This window comes from Clarias gariepinus, chromosome 25 (assembly GCF_024256425.1).
Source record: "Clarias gariepinus isolate MV-2021 ecotype Netherlands chromosome 25, CGAR_prim_01v2, whole genome shotgun sequence".
Taxonomy (NCBI): domain Eukaryota; kingdom Metazoa; phylum Chordata; class Actinopteri; order Siluriformes; family Clariidae; genus Clarias; species Clarias gariepinus.
Genome location: NC_071124.1, coordinates 23,905,481 through 23,928,722, shown reverse-complemented (window position 1 = coordinate 23,928,722; position 23,242 = coordinate 23,905,481).

Below are 23,242 nucleotides of genomic sequence, written 5' to 3'. Positions count from 1 at the left end.
CCAAACAGCATTACTTTAAAATCTAATGTCATAAAGTTCAGAATTCTAAAACATTCGCTTTGATGTGCCTCTTAATGTTTAATATTTCTAATTTCTTAGACTTTTATTATTATTATTATTATTATGAAACAACACCCTAAATGAGCCGTGACTTTGCCAGTCTTCGGGACCCAATTTCATTTCTAATCAGCAGAAGTAGTTTTACTGGAGGGTTTTTTTCCCCATTTAACTTTCATTTCATTTCTACCTCTTGATTAATAACTTGCTTTTATTTATAAATATGAAATGTTAATCACTGTTAATGCCTTTTTTGTTTGCTTACAAAATTATGCTGTAAGCTGTAAAATTGCAGGTCTCTCATTTGGGATTTATATTTAAATGAGAGAAAAGGATCAATGCTCCAAAGGTGATAAATTAAAAATAATAAAACATTTCAATATTAATCAGCAATTTAATAAAGGGTTCAGCACAAGCTGTTTATATTTTCTTGGTTATAAGAATCTAACCAGTGTTTACTGTATCAGCTTAATATTCTTTGTGTATTTTACAGCCGTCAGTGTTACTGTAGTATAATAGAAGTATTAAGACTTAATAAGTATGGATAAAAAAACATATATATATATATATATATATATATATATATATATATATATATATACATTTATGGAAGGAGTCTCCAGTGTCAGGGATTTTTGTAATGGAGGTAAAGCATTAACATTTGAAGTTTTCTGACATCTTTAGGACAGAGGAGGTTCCTTGACTACATTAGAAGAATTTTTTCCCCTTCTTTTAAAATTAAGAGAGAGAAGAGAAAAAGAACAGCAAGGGAAATTAAATGTTAGTGTGATTTAATAAAATGTACAGATATCTAAAAAAAAAACTGGTGAACGCAATTAGTGGATTGTAACATCTCAGACTATTTGAATGTTCCCATTTATCATTTCAGGCTAATAAAAAAACAATTCACATTATAAGAGAATGTGGAGAGCTCCTGTATATCAAGCACTCTGACTGTGAAATCACCTGATCCTTGGCTTTAACTAACATGTAAAGTGGCCTAAAGCTTAAAGAGGCAAGATGATTATTTTATTTTTTTGGGACGCTCCGTTGCTTTGGAGTCGGCCTCTTAAACTTCTAAAGTGCCACCCTCCTTGCCCTTCTCCTCCTTCTCCTCCTCCTCATCCTCACTTTAGAAAACCTACGCAACCTCGATTTCCAAATCCGTCTGATTTCATGACTCTGAGCGAGCGGGTCGCTGGTGACTGACGCTGGCGTGCGTTCTCATGGGTCACAGTCTGGGGAAGGGAAGGAGAAAAGGAGGGCGGAGTTTAAGATTTCTTTGCACGCTCCGTCTTGAAAAAGAGCTTACGGCCTGAGCCGAAGAATCGCAGGGAGCTAATGTGAAGATTTTGGACTTTCTCTCAAGCTCGGGTGTTGGCTAAAGCTCTAGCAGCGGGAGCTGTTTGCCAAGGTCCTGCTCCCACTGAGCTCGGATTAATACTCTCTCACTGCAGAGGTCTAAGGACCTCCACCCCCTGATACACACACACACACACACACACACACACACACACACACACACTTGTGCCGGACCCTAATCATCACACAACTCTAATCCACACTCTATTCATCTCCTTCTTTATCTCAGCTAAGCACATAAACATCTCCTAGAGTTAGAAGAATGCGGACAATACGTTTTGTACTGTCTAATTTTAGAATATGATTTGTTTTGTTTAGCCAGACACTACACGAATAACCATTTATTTATAAGCTTTTCTTTTGCTGAATATTTTCATTTGTTTCTGCATACAGTACACAGTTTTGTACATTCCATAATTTGCACATTTTCTTTAACTGCATAAATAAACAATGTCATCTAATAATTAAGTTTAGAGTATCAGAAACTTAACTTTTTTTAAATAATAAATCGAGAAGTGTTAAAGTGTAAAATTTTTTACTGCACACATCTGGACAGAAAAAACAACCTAGTACCGGTACAGAGCTTATTACATCATAACCACTTATGTTGTGAGCCAATCATGTCCCAGTATGCAAATTTAGCATCAACATCATGTCTTAGTGTTTACATTTACTGGGTTATTTTGATCCTGTAAAAATAAAAACACTACTTGAACCTAAAGGTTTGTTTCCATAATTAATCGTTTGCAATTGTTGTGTTCAGTATTTTACCAGCCAAGGGTTTGATTTTTCTACACCAAGGATCTTATCTCATTAAAAAGAAAATTCCAAATCATATTTTCACTTTGGCATGGAACTAATACAGTTTTCAAGTGTTTTATTTTTTACATTACTTTTATTTGTTGCAATTAAATAGTTTTACTATATAAAGTTTTACTTTAAGATAAATATAAAAAACGTAATTTTTAACTCGTTTAAGCTAGCTTTTTTTATTAATCCTTTAAAGAACATAGCGATGCGTTTTAAATGTATAAAACATGCTGCGTTAGTAAAGTTCCTTATAATGATGATCATTTTACAATGTCGCTGTTTTTCAGAGTAATAAGTAACTTGTGGTTTGAGATAAATGTTTTTTTTTTCTTTTAATATCTCATTACAGAAATATCAGTTAATCAGAATGAATTATTAACCCGGCTGTGCTGGTGTGTTTCTAGTGCCTGAGCTTTATATTGTTGCATCTGGAGAACTTTTACATCATGCTTTGTGTTGGGTTCACCGACTTCTCTGACTGTTTCTCTCATCCAAAACGTACATCTTATACCCCTTTTCCTTCCTCCCAGGCCGCTGCAAATCAGTTGGCATAGAAACAGAATAACAAACATATTTGTAGAAAAGCAACAGAAAGAGGATGAGACTGTTTTTTTTTTTTTCATTCGCTGTCAAAACCCATTACCTAAGTGTCCTTTATCTTCCCATATGCTTTTGTTGCCTAATCAGCTTTGTATCTCTCCAAATCCAGGATTGGGATAAAAACAAATGGATCAGTCCGGGGTGTAGAGGACGGGAGGCTGAGAAGTGGCCTAGCACGGCTTTGTGGCCCCGGGGAAGAAAGGCAGGCAGAAATAGGCCAGGAATAGTCTAGCTCTCTCTTTTTTCCCCTTCCTCTCTCTCTTTTTCTCCCTTGATCCTCTTGGATTTTTTTTTCTTTCTCTCACTGAAATACGCTTTATACCCCTCAATCCATGCCGGCGGAGAGGAAGAGGACATTTGCAGGATCAAGGCTCGGACTCGGTCTCAGAAACTCTCCTCACAATGGAACTATTACTCTTCTCAGATTTGTACGTTTTTCTCAAACCTCTCAGCTGTGGCGAGTCACTGTTCTGTTAAAAAAAAAAAAAAAAAAGTACTATAAATGCCCTAGCGTAGCTCCTGGCTTTTAAAGATAAAAATACATCAATACACAGTTTCGTTTTTGGCGTCCGCATCAGATTATTCTGTGTTAACCAATGTCCAAGAGAAGGCGGATTATTTTGGCCCAGGCTGTATGACTGTAGATTTACACAGTGAGACTCAGGTGATCAGGTGATCTCACCCATCTGGCCTAGACTGGCTCTCTACAGACAGAGAAGACAGTCGTAATGAACGGGAATCAGGTGGATTATTAACTCGATTGATTTTTTTTTTCCTTCAAAGCACGCCTTTTAGACATTAAACATGGACAAACAACAGAAATAAATGAAAAGTTTTACATTTTGTGGAGAAAACCTGGCATATAACCAGTAGAGTAATAACACAGGTTAAAAATTTGCTCTCATAAATTATAGTTTAAAAAAAAAAAAAAAACACTTGTACAAGATAGTGTTTCATCCAAATGTAATTTTGAAATCTGTTAAAAATGCATTATAAATAGCAATTTTCTCCCTCCTCAGTTCCCTCCTCCCTGATATTAAAAACTGGCTCATGTTTTTTTATCTACTAACTAAAGAAAAATGATTTTTAAAAGTTTTAGCGTTTACAAACATGTTTTACACAATAAAGCATAGATTTATCAAACAAAATGCTTTAAACATCATAAATATGATGAAGTATAATTATAATATACAGTATGCATAAGGTCACACTTTTTCTGTCACTGCTCAGAAAATCTTTATAAAAATCTCCTTTAAAACACGTAAATGTAAAAAAGTTAAGAAATCACTGATGAAAATACATATAATAGAGATGAACAGGATTAGGAACATTAAGTGTCCCACTTAAACAAATCTTCAACCTATTCTATTAACATAATCAATAAAAAAACATAAAAAAAGCCAATTTTATTATTTCCAATTGTCAAAGAATTAGATCAAATTTATTGATTTTTTTTTCACCCCCTCAGATATCTAATCCACCAATTATTGACTGATTAACTGAGATGCATAGATCAATTTTACGGCTTTAAAACAAACAAACGAAACAAAAACAAAACAATTTAATAATTTATATGTAAAAAAAAAAAAAACTTCTGCCATGATTCTGCTACAAGTTGCAGTTATTCAGAATTACAAAATACATCCGAGTTACTCATATTGAGTTCATGTGCTGATATTATTATTATTATTATTATTATAATCTTTTATCAAATATGTTTCTATACTGTAGTTACCCATTTCTGAAAATAATTTCAGGTTGACTTTGAAAGCTTCACTCTTTGTCATCATTTTCATTTTTGGATTTATAATCATATTTGATTTCTAGATTTGTGGTTTAAACATTATAAAATGCCTTTCTCTCCAAATCAGATAACCACACAACATACAAACATCTGCTTATGCCATTGACAAAATCCTGTGATGTTTGATCTCGTCTGATATCACGTCTGTCGAAAAGGAATCGAGACTCAGGACGGCTAAACAGACACAAGATCCATGACTGTTGCTCCTCCTTCACTCTAATCAATGGGAGACAAATCACCAAGCAAACATCTCTTTGTCTTTCTCAGACACACACATACACACATGCTTCTTCTTCTGCTTCATCCACTAATCTATACCAGACAAATTAGCCTGGCAAACAGATCGGGAGAGAAAAAGATTTACTCGGTGCCGGCTAATTACATCAGCTCATTAAGAGTCTTTAAGAGGCTGTGATTAGAGATGTTTGTTCACACTCTGCGTGGTGTGTTTAATGAGCGCCAGTTTATCACCAGGCTGCCCGAAGCGCACTCCGTGTGTGTGTGTGTGTGGTGTGTGTGTGTGTGTGAATGGCACCAGAGGGCTAATCAGCCTCGTCATCAATATTTAAGAGCACTGTAGAAGGGCCTTATGGTGTTAAAAGAATCATGAGTCTTAAAGACCGGTCCTTAATGGGAGTTACTGGGATGAGACCTCGCTTGACGAGTGTTGATTTGTGTGTGTAAGTGAGGAAGTGTGTATTCAAGACGACACATACATATTTATGCTGATACTTTTTGTAAACATGATTGTAACACTGTTTAAAAGAAAAAGAAATAAGTCATGTTTCGGGAAGAGATTCACTTTGAAATGTGGACCTTTATATGATGCTAATCGACGCATTTTATTTTGTTAATTAATCCTTCAGTTTCTAATAATGAAAGAACATTTTTAGCTTAAAAAAGGAAAGATGACTAGGCAAACATACAAAACACATGCCTTTTAAATGGTTAGTTATATGAGAACTTTTGCTAGGCGTGACTTTGCTAGATAGCATGTTGCTACAGTCTGTGCGAATGATACAAATTTGTCGATATCACATTTCTTCAAGATACTATATTTGCTTAATTTTTTTCCTCCTCCTTGTATTCACATGATCACACTGTTAACAAGCTATGTGATGTCATTCCTTAGAATGAGCTGTTAATTTCTCACTTCCTACATGTGACTACTGAGGAAGTTTCATCACAGGACGTATCCCACGCAATCTCATGCAGTGTTCAAAGGGAAAAGAGAGCGAGGTGCAAACAGACAGTACGCGCTCTGTCCAGACGTTTCAAGCCATAATCAGACGCTAGCTAATGACTTAGGCAGGACACTGTAGTTAATCTCCTTAATGCAGGTGATGAAATGGTGAAAGTGGAAATGATACAAAATCAATGACAGCGTGGACACTTCAGTCAGAAGTGTGTTAGTAAATTACCGAAAGAATGATCAGTAAGACCGTTCGTTACGTTATTAAACTTAGCATCAACTGCTAGCTAAGCTTTAGCATGTTCCTCCACAAGTGTTAGGAAACATTTCTGAGTTTAGTCACTTGTTGTTTTTTTTTAAACTGTTTTAATTTGTTATATGCTTCATACAATACTGCATACTTTTTTCTTTTAAAAGCTTAGTAGCTAAGAACAAAAATATGCATGAACCGTTTGTCAGCAAAACGAGATAAAGACTTTTACTCAGTTTGGAAAATGATTATTCTCTGACACACAATCATGTCTACAACAAAACATTAAATTAAAAAAAATGTTATATAGCCAAATAGATGTAAACTTTCACATTTTGAGCAAAAACAAAAGCTGACGCCTCGTGACGACAGTTTAAATGTGTTCAAAGGGTTTTTGGAGAATGTTGAAGCCATGAAAAGCATGTTTACACTCTGTAACTACTGCTGCAGTCAGTCCAGAAGTAATAAAATACCAGACAAATAAAGGTCCAAAATTTATGTGCAACTAATTTGTGTACCAGAGACATGAGATGCAGCGGTGTGTAGAAAGATAATGGTTATTGGGTCCATACCTGTGCTAACAAACAACTTCATGCTAATTTATCTATCTCAGTTTGTCTCTCAAACTTTTTTTCCAGTATACCTGTATGCATTTTAAAAAGGCATCCGCTTCTTTAAAGGACCAAACCAGTACAATCAGTACCAGTATAGCCTGCCTTAAAGTACTGTATATAGTGGAACCTTGGATTACGAGCATAATTCGTTCCAGAATTCTTATTTTCCAATAAGGAATAATAGAAACTCAAATCATTCATTCCACAGCCCCCAAAAAATAAATACATTAAAATAATTAACACAAAATAAAATGAAGTAAAAATAAAACAAATTAACCGACACTTTACTTTAAAAAAAGTAAAAATAAATCACAACAGATAAGTGTTTCCGTTTGTGCGCGCAGGCGCTGTGTGTGTGTGTGTGTGGAGCTAAAGTAAGCTCCCCCTCACCCTTCTCATCTTACACAGTTACCCTTCCTCCACTCTTTTCACACACACTCTTTGCACACACAACGGAAACCCTGTTTTATCGGAAAAAAATTAACAAGAAATCTCTCTAATGACACTCGATTGAGCGAGACACTAACGGAATCACTGCTGTAAAGTAAAAATAAAACTAATTAACCTGAACTTTACCTTTAAAAAGAATCGTGATAAAGCAGTGTTTCTGTGTAGAGTAGAGATAAAGAGTGTGTGTGTGTGTGTGTGTGTGTGTGTGTGTGTGTGTGTTTGCACGGTGTCCGATGACGCGCACGCACACAGACACAAAGAGCAGGCTGAGCCTTGAGCAGAGAGAGAAAAAAGGATCTTTAACCTCTCTAATGAGACTTGCTTTTGCTTGATTTTTTTCAAGCTACTTATAAGTGAAACCATGAAGACGAGTCAAGGAAGATGTTTAGATGCTGGAAGTTTATCCTGTGATGTGCTGGAGCGTAGGGAGCATTAACTGACGCCACCGTTTAGTTTTTAGGAATGTCATTCATGAGTGAACACTAACACTTTACATGTATGTACAGTAACCCGTCAAAGGGGAACAGTACTCCAATAATGTCATTTTGGTACTGGTTATCCTTTCTACCTTTGGTACTCACCTGTAAAAATAAATAAATAAATCAATAAAAGAAAAAAAGAAAATGTGTATATAGATTAGTACAAGTTTCGGAAATCTGTACAACTATTCTCAAAAACTAATTAAAGGTTCACCACGTGGACCTTCTCAGGTAGAAGGCTTATCTTTGGTACCGCACCAGCACCAGTGACCGTGTGGTATCTTTACATCCGAGTGCACGCTGTGGGCCTGATCGTTTTTTTTCCTGACTGATACCAGACTACCTGAGGTGTGTTTCCTCCATGTCACCGTGCCACCCTTCCTCCCCCCTGAGAAAAAGAGCCTCTTTTCTCTCAGACCCGGTTCCCCACAAACCAACCCCTCCTTTCTTTTTTTCTTTTTTTTTTTTTTCCTACCCTGCGGCACTGCGTTCCACAACGGAGAACGGAGCGGTTTGGGAAATGGAGGCCATTTATAACCGCTGCCCCGAGTTGTGCCGTGTTTCGAGACAAAGCGAGAGCCCGGCGTCTCCCCCGTCTCCTTCTCCCTCCTTCCCTTCCCTTCCCTTCCCTTTCCGTTCGCTTTCTCCATGCTAATGTCACACAATTACCTCTTAACCGCTCAGACAAACTGCGCACGGGGGAAAAGTGACATCAAATCAAAACTGTCACAGGTGATCGAGCCCAGTCATCGAGAGGGAGCGTGTACTGCCTCGCCGCCTGTCACGGCCGCCGGTGTCTGGGTGTGTGTGTGTGTGTGTGTGTGTGTGTGCGCGCGTGTGAGTGAGAAAGATTTGAAATGATAACAGGATGTTAATATCCCACCAACACTCTCTTCTCATCAGCCCCTTAATGTCAATGCACAGCTCGGGCCTAAGATGATAAATCACCAGACTTTTTGAGTCTCCCTTTTCTTTTTTTCCCTCTCTGTCTCTCGCACCGACTCTCTCTGGGACTTGATTCTGGCAAGCATGGAAAATGGACTGCTCTTCGCTAATGATATTCAAAAATGATAGAGAAGAGATTGAAAAAGCGTTCCCCTCTGAACCATGCCGAATGTCTACCTAGCAAAGCATTGCATTTTTTTTTTTATTTTTAATAGAGTTTAGGGGACACTGTCAAACCGAGGCGTGCAGTCAATGTCAACTTATCAGACGCACCTTCTGACGAGCTCAGTCTGCTGACGGATTACAGCATCTTATCAAACACTAACACACTTGCTTTTATTGCATGATTCAGTTGAATTTAGACAAATCAAGAAAAAATATTGTTTTTAAATCTCAGATGTTTTTCCAGAAAGATGTGGTTTGATTATTTATCCTGTGTGTATCTTTTTTTGAGGCTCGTGGCAAATCTTCTCGCCGTGAGTTTCGGATGAGTGTCTGTCAGAATGCAGTGACTGGGAAATCACAGCTACATTACTGCACAGCATGAAGCCACACACACACACACACACACACACACACATATAGGAGCACAAGAATGGGAATCCCTGATAGCTTTAGTGACATGCTTTACTGATAAGCAATCACAAACGCTGCTAAGCTGTAATTTAGCATCACAGTTTAAAGAAATAGCTCTGCCAAGTTTTCCCTCAATATGAGAGATGCAATAATTTTTCCTGAACTCGGAGTGTGTTTTATTTGTGCTATAAGAGTAATTCATATGCTAATGTCTTTTCTGATGCTACACGACACCGTTAGCTATAAACAGGCTCCACAAAGACATTAGCTTTATTTTAACGCTGCATTCGACTAAACATCATAACTCCTCAATTCCAGCCTCCTAATAGGAAAAAAAAATGAAATAAACACCTTCTCGACACAACTCAATTCTGTTCAGCACATGACATCAAATTAAAATGGCTGCTCACGGTATTAACAGTGAGCACAATGGCACTTCTTGCCTTTACTCTTTGAAGACATTTTAGATAAAAGTCAATGAACATACATTTATACTTGTATTCACTTGTTAAATCCACAACACTGATTTCACAGGGTGGTCCGGTGGTCTAGGGGTTATCACTGTGGTCTTGCACCTCCAGCGTCAAAGGTTTGATTCTCACCGTCATGATTTGCGAAAAATTTAATAATGTGATGAAAACAAATGTAGAGTCGTTGCCACCAAATATGGCTGACAAGAAACTTGTGGTAGAGTGAAAAATGTATTGATTAATATCTGAGAATACTGCAACAATGTCATGGTGCACTGCATTCTGGGTAGCGGTCGCTATGTTTCATCAAATCAAAGAATGCGCCGTGTGAAATCAGAGTGGAAAGAAGCTCTAGTCCGTTGCACAGATCTGCACAGATCATGATCGATAAGATATCGAGGAATTACGATAAAATCATAAAACCTGCTTGACTTGATGTGATGTTAAAATACCTTTAGGTGTCCATGTACTTGTTAGCAACGTTAGCCTCCAGTGCAGAACTGTTTCCGGTCCGAGGGCGTGTGTGGCTGAACACACACTGGCGGAGCAAGCCCTCTGTCTGTCAGGCCTCACACACACATACACACATGCTACACTACACTTCAACACTCCTGCAGCTGTCACACTCTTAATTGCCTGTGTGACCCCATCCTCCTCACTGACAGCCTGCTAATTACCCTCTGTGTGTGTGTGTGTGTGTGTGTGTGTGCGTGAGAGAGAGAGAGAGCGAGTCTGTATGCATGCCAAAAAAAACAGCTAAACATGGTGGACAATTGTGTACAATTTTTTTTAATAATAATATATATAATTACGTAAATAAAACTAAAGATGTATATATTTATTTGTATATTCTGGATCATTTATTTACTTACATAATGATTTAAGATTTGGTGGAAACCTAATTTTTTTATTAACTTTTTTAAAACAAAAAAAAAGCTTTAAACTATTGTAAACAGTCTTTTATAAGATAGCGGTGACTCTGGAATAACGTCGTCCTCTAACTTTTTCTCATATAACAATCGTTTCCCGTGTCTCCTTATTCCAAAGCTTCTTTATTTCCAGGCCTTAAATCTCCTTAAACACTGCCTTCTGTTCAGCCAGGCTGCTTTGGGCCCCGATTTTTCCTTCTTCTGCTGTCAAGAAGAGAAAAAAAACAATTAAAGTGAAGCGAGGAAAGTTCTCCTAAGAAACGGTTATGCAAATGAGATGCTAATGAGATGCTAATGAGGGCTGCAGGGGTAAAGTTTGGTTAGGGAGCGGAGCGGCGAGGAAAGCGGGCAATGCCTGGGTGAGCAGTGAGTACGAGAGGTGCCATGCTGAGTGGCAAAATGTTTCGTTAGCGAGAGAGAGAGAGGAAAAAGAGAGAGAAGCAGCCAGTGAGCGAGAAAATGCCTCACGGGCTAATGAATACTGATTGATTTCCAAATTAAATTTCACAACTGTTCTCTCTCATTTTCTTCCTCGCGTCATGTTCTTTCCCTCCCACGTCCTCCTCTTTACTTGCAGAACCATTTTTTCATCTCTTTCCACCATTAATAAAGACTCAAACATTAATTATAATTCTTCTAAAAAAAAAAATTGTGACTAGCATGAAGGAGCAAGCATGATCTCATTTACATAACACTAAATGATCCCTGGATATAATAAAAATAAAAGTAAGATCATCATGATTTCTTCCTTAATTTTTATTTGTGCTAAAATGTGCCAGCATGACCTTCTGAATACTAGAAAAGAAAACTTAGCATTTCATTAGGGAACTAAATGAACGCTGTAATGGAAGCTATCTTGATGATTGGTAGCACAGAAGGTTAGCATGATTTCAATTCCATAATGCTAATATATCGCTGTAAAACAATTCAATTCAATAAAATTTTATTTGTATAGCGCTTTTAGCAATTGTCATTGTCGCAAAGCAGCTTTACACAATCAAAAGACAAAAAAACAGTGCTAGCATGGAAGAGATTCTCTGATCTCATTGTTGAGTGCTAACTGCTTTCTTAAAACGTTTCCTTTCTCATTTGCATTAAAACCAGCATTTTCACAACTTTTTAACGCAATTGTGAGCGAGATAATATGATGTGTCGATATACAACTCCTCTTGAAAGCTTTAAGCTACAGGATCCTTGCTTAACTCATGTTAGCACTTGTTACAATTAAACTATATTAAAACAGGTTTGGCTTAATAAATATATGATTATTAATTATTAAATAAATTAATAAGACAATGATGGAAATTGAAACTTGGATACAGTGGTCATTTGAGCTTGTTTGCTAGCAGTTCGCTTGCTAATTAGTTTGCTTAGCAAATGTTATGATAAGTTTTATCTGCTATTTAATAAATGTTTGCGACAGTTGTTTTGAGAATGTTTTTTCTTTAATGGAACTAATTTAAACTAAAAATTTCGAGCTAGCTAGACAGTTATCTTACTTAGCTTACATTTGTGATAAAGAAAAACATGGTTTTGTTATAGCATGAGGTCATTTTAGACTTAAATATATATTTATGTATATTATTTGCAAATGTGAGGTAGGTTACTAAGCACCTAGTTACTAGTAACTAGATTCGCCGCTGTTCCATAAACTACAGACGCTATAAAGATTTATACCAAAACACAAGGTAATTTACTATCAGCAACCTATCTTTGCTAATGTTTGTGATAATCAATCATGGTTATATGGTAATATTTCACAGATTTGGCTGTTGGTAAATAAACTATTTAGACAATGACGGGGCAATTTGTGACTCCCTGACAAATAAAAGCTAGTTACTAGCAGCTAGCAAGACTATTACCTGACAAACCAAAATGATTGTTATGGTAATGTAGTATTTATAAGGTTTTATAAGCTATTAAATAAAGTACAGACTCACCAAGTGACAAATGTGAGCTAGTTAACTAGCAATGTGCTAGTCCGTTGGCACAATTTTAGCCGTTACCATGCAGTTGTTAAACTGTAAATGTTTATTAGTACTTGAAATTCTAGCCTGTGATAAACGTGAGCTAGTTTGCTAGCGGATTAGCTTTGTTTAGCCGATGTTAGTGATTAGCAGAAATGGTTCGAGTTCGACACTGAGCTAGTGTTTAGCTGCTTCGCTGATATTTATGTGGGGTTCAGTCACAGACATTTCAGTAGCTTTTGTTTCATATTTTTTCAGATACTTTAAAATGTGTAAAGCAGCAATAAGTGGGAAATTTTAGGCAGATTCGTGAGACCCCTGTAGCGCAGACGGTCCGTCAGTCGACACGCGTGGAGTGTTCAGAGGCGAAGAAAGAAAAGAGACACCTCATAAAGCTGTCAGTTCATTGCACGCTTACAAATGACAGACCAGGACCCGGGTTTGGTTTGTCTGGCCTGCTAATGTTCCCACTCTGTCTTCTCTTCTGACCTGACAAATTGGAACGCAGCCCTCAACCACCCCCCCCCCCCATACACCACTCCACCACCACCCCCCACCTCATCCCCAGCGCTTCATTTCAATCTTACAAACCTTGTGGTGTTCATGTCTGCGAGGTCGTGCGTTCATCATTAGCCGGCTGAAGGTGTAAGACAGGCGCCCCACACATACACACACACACACACACAAAAGAGCGCATATATTGAAATGTGAGGAAGCAATTGTGTGTGCATTTCTTTAAAAAGAACACACACACACACACAAAACAAAATATTAATGATCTTTCATTTGGGTCTCATCATGAGGCAGGCGAGGGGCAAAATTGCATTCTATTTCACAAAGCCTAAGAAAGCGCAGGCCTAGGTAATGGGTAATATGTGTAGAGAGGAGAACGAGGGTGAGGGCCATGAGGCTTGGGAAGGAGAGAAAGAGGAAGAAAAAAAGAGAGGGGAAAAAAATCCCTAAGAGAAAGCAGGGCAGGAGAGAGTGGCTAAGGTTGGTAGTGAGGAGGACGGAGGGGAAAAAGACGAGAGGAGATTGGAAATTGAAATTGATGACATTGAGAGCGCCTATGACAGAGACAGGTCCTTTTCGGGGTTTTTTCTCTCTCTCTCTCTCTCTGTTTCTCTCGTTTTATTTCGAGAAAATCGCTGCAGCCAACCCTGCAATGGGAGCAGATCAAGTTAAAATAGGCTGAAACAGTGAGAGAAAGACATATAGTGAAGGAGAGAGAGAGAGAGAGAGAGAGAGAGGCAGAGCAAAAAAGAAGAATAAGAAAAGGAGACGGACACGTAGACGAAACTAGAGAGACAGACAAACAGGTGCACACCTGGATGGATAGCAATAGACTGATGGAGAGAGAGAGGGAAAGAAACAGAAAGAAAATGGGAGAGAAAGTCAGAGAGAGAGAGAAAGAACAGAGAAAGTGAGCAAGACTGTGATAGAAAGAGACAGACAGGAACTCTAAGTAAGACAGCAGGGAAAGAAACAGTAGGATAAAGGGAGGTGCGAAGAAACTGGGAAAAGTGATAGAGACAGTAAGACGGATGAAGAGACAGTGGGATAAAGGAAGAAACAGACAGTGAGACAAAGAGAAAGAGGGACAGAGAGCTGAAGCGAGAGATAGATAGAGACCGTGGGATAAAGGGAGATGCAGAGAGGAAAAGAACCACAGACAGAAAGAGGTGAAGAGAGAGACAGGTGGACAAAGGGAGATGGAAAGAGAGAGAAAAATAGAGAGCGTGACTGTGATAGAGGGAGAAACCGGGAAAAGTGATAGAGACAGCAAGACAGATGAAAAGACAGTGGGACACAGAGAGAGAGAGAGAGAAACAGTGGGATAAAGAAAGAAACAGAGAAAGACCTTGATACAGAGAGAGAAACAGGGACAGACAGATAAAGAGAGAGTTAGACAGTGGGATAAAGGGAGAAACAGACAGAGAGAGAGAGCGAAAGAGGGACAGAGAGATGGAGAGAGAGACAGGTGGGCTGACGATGAGAGGGGGGGGTAGAGTGAAGTGAAGGAGGACATTAGTGAGTAGATGATGTTGTCAGTGACCGATGTAAATCGGCAGCGCTACATAGTCAACAGACACACTCGGCTGGCTGCACGGGGCCGCCATCACCGGCACTGGCACTGACAAATGGAATATTTTTGGAGGACTTAATCAGAGGAAAATGGGGTTTCATCTACACGCCTCCCCGCTCCGCTGCCCTCAACGAGAGAAATGATTGCCTGTCTTTCTCACCGTCTCCTTCCATCCTCTCCGCTTCCTCACTCTCGCTATCTCTCTATCTCTCACGCGGGAAAGGTTACAGCAAGCGCAATGATATACAGCGACCGGGATGAGCATCCCACAGTCCACACGTGTCATCACTAATGGACACTGTTATCTCCCATGACCAAGGGCTAATACGTGTCAGTGTAACACGCACGTGTGCTGTGAAACACGTCAAACATTAGCTTTTTAGTCATACGTTCACTTCAGCTATGAGCAGGAGCGTTTTATATACCGCACTGAACTTGCTTTGCTATGACAAGATGTACGACACAAAACCTATTACCATTAGTTTAACAGCTAGCGTGGGTTTGATCTGATTAAAATGTTCCAAGATCACTCTTAGAATGAATTTTAAACAGGTTGAGCATTAAAGTTACAAAATTAATGAGCCACACTGTTCAAATAAAAGTTTTTTTTAGTGCCACAAAAAACCCACAAACTTTAGAAAACTTTCTTAAAGACAAAGACAAAGCAACGTTTTTAAGATTTACCAAGGAACATCTTTTGAATCTGAACTTACTATATTTCAAGTCGAACCTTTTTAAACAACTCCTTTTAACTAAAAGATAATATAATCGAACATATTAGCAAAAAGTACTCAGCCAAAACATTGTATTGGTGCTAAAACGGTAGGTGAAAAAGTGATAATTTATCATCATTTTTTTAAAATAAAACTTAATGCTTCTTATCTCCCGATCCATGCTTCATTTTTGTGTAAATATGCATATACGATGCTTTAATTTAAGCAACAATTTTTACAGGTCATGCTTCTAGAAGCTTACACCAATTTTAGTATCAACCTCCAGACTTTAGCATCTCTCCAAAATGGCTAAAATTAGCAACTTTAAATTTTTAGGGATGCAAGATTGGTCACTTCCATGTTGCATAAACTTAAGGATTTAGCTTCTTTGGCTCAAACGCATTTTCTGTATTATATGTATACTGTATGTAAAAATAATAAAATCAGCACCAATACTTGATTTTTGACCAACTGGTTGCGAGGCAAATTAGCAAAACATACAGATATTGTTAAAAAGGTGTTAGCAAATAAAATGGCACTGCTTAAGCAATTATCAGGGCATGATCAAGAAATTGAAGCATTTTGCTATATGTAATGATTTATAGCTAGTAATTTTAATTTTAAAGTAATAAAACTTTTCCAAAGGTTTTATGCTTAGATTTTGGTCTGGAAATAACAGACTTTTCAGAAAAAAACAGCCATGTCTCATTGTACATATTTTTTTTATTTTATGTATTTAATTTATTTTGTCCAAGTCATTGACACTAATATTTTTTTCCTTGCAAAATGACCTAAAAATTCATCAAAATGCCTTAGGAAACATATTTTTAACCAATTACAGCCTTGCATTCCAATTCAATTAATATCGACATTTGCATTCCAGTCAAATACTAGCTGAATTATTTTTCTTAATTGTTACATAATGCAAATTATTCAAATCTTTGATTTTTTTTTAATTATATAAGTCATATTGGTGTTATAACAATACTGGCTAATACATATATATGTGTCATTTTAGCCAGTATGGGTATAATAAAAAAAAAAAAATGTAAATTAAAATGACTGTTATGACATTATTTAGTTCATATTCCAAGTAAAATTTTGATGAAATAAATATAGAACTTGTTAATTATTAATCATCTGTCATGATAATATAAAGGGAAAATAGCATTACTTCAAGTTTCCAATTTCTCAAAAACATCCCTGAAAAGAAAAAATGGTTTCATTTTTGGTCGACTTTTCATATTTAAAATGTTTGTCACAAACCCTTAAAAGACGATTCCACATTTTGCGTTCGGAGCCAAACATCAATGCAACCTCACTGACTTTAACGTCTTTTAGACTTTCTGGATGCTGCCTTGAGGTCCCCCGAGTGCGTCCGTGTCAAACTAATATCCCGCTGAAGAATTCCTGCATCCGCTCACCCCACTTAGCCCATAATCACAATTTATGGAGGAGATCTGCAGGCCGCTCTGACGAGGAGTCACCTCTATCAGGTTTTTCCCTATAAGTTTATTTCTCCATCAACCGGTGATGGGCTTCAGGGATCTGAACCAGTGAGATGAAATATATAAAATATTAAATATATATTAATATATTTATATACACACATGCAGGTATAGGTGCATACTGTACACATTGAGTCTTGTATATAAGAATATAATGAATGAGGGTCTTGAAACGCACACACATATTGAGTGTGTGGTGTGTTTGACGCAGCGGGCCCTGGTCTCTAAGCCGCAGGTGACCACCGAGTGCTGGATAAACACTAATAAATCTTTCTGTAGCGGCAGGCAATCAGTCATCTATCAAAACTCAAAAAAAGGCAAGATGGGGAGAAAGAGAGAAAAAGTGAGAGAGAGGCACGTAAAGAGGTTTTTATATATGTTAATGTTAGTCAGAAGATGCTTAGTGTATTGTATTAGAATTTAACAAATTTAAAAAAATATTAAGGGACACAAAAACAAGAGATTTTAGAGAATTAAAGTCAGCAGACCTTTATAAAGCAATAAGACACGGAAAAGCACATTAGTTCTAATCAAAAGGAAGTTCTGTAGTATCCGAGGATCCGAGGCTTAGCCTGTCCGCACAAACCCGGCAGTAAGCGCTATGAGCCCTCGATGCCATCATGATGAATGTGGCAATCTCACAGCCCTTTGCCTTGTCCCGCTCATTTGTTACAAGCTGACGTGCTCGCTGCTTTCTGCTCCGTCGTTGCCAGTGGGGACTGCCGGCTAAGTAGGATCATAACTTTTTTTTAGCAGACTCGGCCGAAGAGAGGCTGCCAGTCAACGCAACAAAGTTGGTTCTTGTTGTTTAGTTTGGATTTGGATTTTTTTTTACCTACTCAGTGTCATGAAGGCTCTTTCTTCATGGGCTAGAACAAACAACAGTAGCCAACTGCCTCTTTTGATTTATAATGGACAGGTAATGGATAAAAATACATATACACTTACATTTATATACCATGCAACTCCAGCAATAATAATTATAACTTAGAATTAGACTTGATGTATGTTAGCTAATGCTATTTGCTCATTAAATAATATTGTGTTACTGTAAAGTCGCTGCCTAAACTAAACATTACAAAAGATTTGCTAATTTTGTTTACACGTGTGTGTATTTTAAGATACGCAAATCACCCAAGTATGTTTAGCGTTAGTGTTAGCCATGCCCAAACTTTATAAAACACAAAGCTCACAGAGATAAAAATCAGCAAAACGCTGACAGAATGGGAATAGATTGTCTCCTAAACACAGCCTGAGCTTAATTTTCCACTAACGCAGCTCAGCCACTGCAGTGCATCGCCACACATAGACACAACCTTCTTGGTTTTATAGGGTGCCATTACTTTTGTCCTAACTAAACAGCTAAGCATATTTGTTCCAATTAATGCTTTCTTTAATATAAAATGACAAAATGTTAATTAAATCTGTGTGTATTTCATATAAATAAGTGATTTTGATGTGAAAATTAATCTGTAAATAAAATGTTAATAACACAAATTTGAACACAAAAGATTTCGCAATAGTGAAACTCTTTATACGTACGTATATATTTACACAAACTTAGAAGAGAAAGTTGGGATCCAAATGTAGTTCCAGACAAATTTTTTGTTTAGATGCTCTTGCGAATACATTTTACCCAATGACGGTACAAAATAAAAGGTCAATGGTGAGATTTAAACTCACAACCTTCTGGTTTTTAGTACATACATAGATGCTCCTCCGTTTCATGTTTGTCTTATCGCATATATTGGATTAGTTTGATGTTTCTAGCAAAAGGAAAAGTTATGAAGGTTTTGTGTACTAAAGAAACAAACCCCAGTTTTGCTCAGTACTTTCACTTTTCACCAAAGCGGGTATGAATCATGCCACAGTACGACAGCGAAATTTGTCATTTTTTCTCCAGCAGATCAATGATAATTACCTCCCTGACACGCGTACGGTTATTACTTTACAGGATCAAGGACGGAGGGGAGGAAGGCCTGGCGGCGTTCCGGCAGTGCCTGATCAATACACGCTGAAATATGGCTGCTCCGAAGCCCCGGGCCTGGCCTCAGCAGCTCAACGAGCCATTACACACTCCGCTCTCCATGGCTTAGCACTGGATCTGCTTTTTATATCCAGCTCAGAGTCTGTCTGCTCCCGGAGAGAACCTCACACGGTTCTGCGAGAGCGAGACCAGCATAGCGGTTCAGCACGCTAGGCCTCACCGTGGTTATGGAACGATTCAAGTGCTTAAGGAAAATTAAGTTTTAAAAGTTCTACAAACTTAGTGCTGAAGTAGATCTGATGCACGAACTGACATTAAGTGCTTTATACAGAGACTTATATGGAGACGCTGCAGAATTGCGGAGTGGCCTGATGCCAGTTTGTTTAATCTTCTTTATTTCTTATAGTCTGTTGTGTGATGCGTCTTGCAACCTTGCAATTTTAATTTCCTAAATGCAAGAACATTTTACAGGGTAACATTTCTAAATTTAACATTCAATTGGTCCCAGTGGGTTTCTTATTTTCACCTGTTCTTAGTTTTCCCATGTTTCATCCATGGTCCAAACAAAGGTCCAACAATCAATACTTAAAGTAAAAAAAAAAAAGCTCACAACAATGATTTTTAATCACTATGAATTTCTCAAATCCTTCAACTTTTGCGTGGAACATCAACACGCATCTACCACATCCAGGATCGGCAGCCATTTTTACGTCACACCTAGAGTTATTATATCTATTTCAGTGGAGACCCACTGGAGGGCGCCATACACATGGTAATGAGTAAACAACTCAGGTAATGAGTAGATGACCTCAGGTAACATGGATAATGAAACGAAAGGCAACCAAATGTTACAGCTACAAAGATTCAGAACATTTTATCAAACAATTAGTGGAGTTGAGTGTTCTTTATATACAGGTGACCTATAATGCAAAATTTCAGGTGGGTCTCCATCGTGCATGTGCAAAATATTAATTTGAGGAAAAAAATATATATTCCTAGCATTTGTGCGTTTGTTTTTTTCCCCCTTTGGCATTGGCCAAGGATTAAACAGTCCAAACAGATTTCTCCCAAACGTGACCTTGTATAGGAAGAGCCCCTTCCTATACACTGTAATAATAAATACTGTAATAAGGCGTTGGTGTCCGGTACTGAAGTGAAACTGGAACAGGTGGAGGCTGATGATGCTGCACACTGAGCAATTTTTTTATGTATTCTTTTTAATGTTTCTCATGATCTTTAACAATCTTTGTAATTAAAACAAAACTAAACACTTTTTTTCCTTGCAGTTTGCAATTTCTAAAATAAAATTCAACAAATTATTTAAATCAAGTTACATATTTAAATAGCCCAAATACAACTGTAGGCTGATTTTTATGTATTGACAAAAATGTGGTATGTGGATTTTTAGTGTGTTGTACAATCATACAAAATTCACACTTCTATAACCAAAACAATTTTTACATAATCTTTAAGCATTTTTGCTTTTTACCACCCTTGTGATAAAAAAAAAACAATTTTTTTTCTGGGAAAAAATGAAGATATCTCATTTTGCAGCTAAGCTTATTATATACACCTCAATACATACTGTACACATACTGTTTACAAATGCATGATGATATTATAAATGAACTAAATAGTAAATCACACTATATTACAATAGTAGTTACATTTGTAGTTATATATAACTTGGGACGACCAGAACATTTCCTAGAGCTGTCCATCTGGCCAAACGGAGCTATCAGGGGAGAAGAGCCTTGGTGAGAGAAGTAAAGAAGAACCCAAAGATCACTGTGGCTGAGCTCCAGAGATGCAGTCAGGAGATGGAAGAAAGTTCTAAAAAGTCAACCATCACTGCACCTCCACCAGTCGGGGCTTTATGGCAGAGTGGCCTGACGGAGGACTCTCCTCAGTGCAGGACACATTAAAAAACACCTGAAGGACTCCAAGATGGTGAGAAATAAGATTCTCTGGTCTGATGAGACCAAGATAGACATTTTTGGCCTTAATTCTAAGTGATATGTGTGGTGAAAACCAGGCACTGCTCATCACCTGTCCAATACAGTCCCAACAGTGAAGCATGGTGGTGGCAGCATCATGCTGTGGGGTGTTTTTCAGAATACTTTCCGTACCCACTGTATGTAGAGAAACAGATAAATAGCTAAAAACATTAAATAGCTACAGTCTTGAAGATAAAGAAAAAAATTTTTTTGTTTGTTTTTGTTACCATAACACCAAATGTAAACTAAATGTATTACCTTGAAAACTAATCTACAGCCTGACCTTAGACTGTTACAAAAACACTGACACTGGAGACTCCTTCCACACACCTACACATCTTTTGTTTAATCGGTTTTCTAAGTATAGAGTCTGTCATACAATAAGCTGTTCCCCCAGAAAAACCGAAATGTGTTTGAATTTAATTGCATTAATATAAATCTGTGATTTGGTGCTGAATGGTTAAAAATTACGCCTTCTTAGTCCACGGTCACAATTTAAAATCATAAACATACAGTTTGCTTCCTTAACAGCTATATCACAGCTTTTTCTTTTCTAATAGGAGTTCAGGATTGGATGGAAAAAAATAAACACAACAACAACGTGTGGTTTTTTTGTACTAATAAATAAATAATTCCATATTCAGGAAATTGAAGGACAGCGAAAAGGGGAAAAAATAGCTCCGCCACAGTGCAGGTAAGTCTCTGGATTTTATTTTTATAGACTCTTTTGGATACAATCCTTATTCTACGGTGGAAAGTCTCTTTATTAAACGACCTGTCTGCCTGTGTTGGGCGCGTGTCCCTAGCGGCTGCGCGTGCTAAATTCCATCATTAAAACCCATTACTGAGCTATCAAAACCCCCCGTAATTCGAGCTAATGACCTCATTTCCCTAAGTGTCACCCATGTCAGTCAGCTTGTTCTGGCAAGCGTTCAACCTTTCTTACGGGACGTCCCCCCTCCTCCGTCTTATAAAAAAAGAGGTGTGGGGGTGAAATCAGTGGGGAAAAGTGACAAGGCTCGGTGGTTTGGGACGTGTGCGCACGTGTGGCAGTTCTCATATCCCTATTGACCTCCACTTCTAATAGTCAAACCAGGGGCAGGGTTTGATGTGAAGCAGGACAAATGAGAGGAGAGGCTATGGGGAGGGGTGGGGGTTGATGGGGGGGGGGGCTTTTTTTAAATGCCTGTTCTAAATCTTCTTTGAAAAAAAAAAAAACTCAGAAAAAGAAATGACACAAAATGAGCTAAAGAGAGGATCTGAGACCCATCACGTCCCCGCTCTAATCTTCATCCCTCTCTTCATCTTCTTCTTTTTCTTGTGCTTCCGTTTCCTTTATACAGTACATACACCCCCCTCTTACCCCCTTTTCAAAAATCATGCCTTCAAATGGAAAAAGGGGCCCTTAGGCCAAGCATAGGGCCACTGTTCCCGTTTTTTTTTTCCCCCGACTGGATAATTGACTCCCTTCGCCGGGTAATTCATCGCTTGCATATGCTGCCTAATACATCAGTGCGTGAAAAAAAAAAAAAAAGCCGCCAACGTTCCAACCTTGTCCTGCAACACCACCACCACCACCACCACACATACACACAGAACCCCCCTCGATAAAGAGCCAGGAGCCTGGAAGTGAATTGGAGAGGGAGAGGAAGTGGCAGGGAAAAAATGAGATGATAGATGGGCTGCATTGTGGCATTATGAATGAATTATGCCGGCAAAATACCTTGAGCAGTGCAGTCTGTCAGCCAGTATCTATACTAATCTAGGAGGAAATATGACTCTCTCCATATTAAAGAGCGCGCCACGGAACAAATCAGCCACTTAATTGAGCAATTGGTCCATTAAGGAGACGTATATTAGCTGGCATCCTTTAGCACTTGGCACATTTGTCAGCCGTCACAGGAACAGAAACCTCTCGAAGCATCACTGGACTGTATTATCCTACTGTTCATCACACAGCTTTCACACGTGTTTGACGTGGATTTATGAGAAACTCTCGATTCTTTCTCTGTGTTGTTCTTTTTTTATTATTTATTAATATGAAGATTAAAACGAACCCTTTGTCTCAGATCAAACCCCCCCAAAAAATAAAATCCATGTGCGTTCGCTTATAAATGATCTTTGACTATTTATAATTAGTGTTTCCAAAGTTCTTATTTTAGAAATGAAAGCTGAATTATGTAGATTGATTTTTCAACAAATACCATAAAAATTTAAAAAGAAAGCAAATATTATTAATAATAATGTACATGTTGGATATAGGCCTACAAAACATTTAGCTTGATATATAATTTAATGTCATAAAATAAATATAACATGTTTTAAATATTAAATCTCCCATCTGTAAGTCTTGCACTGAATTTCCTTTAAAAATCATTTCCATGATAATAAAATTGTGCATTAACACAAAAAATAACAAAAAGAAACACTAAACTGAGTTCAAGGT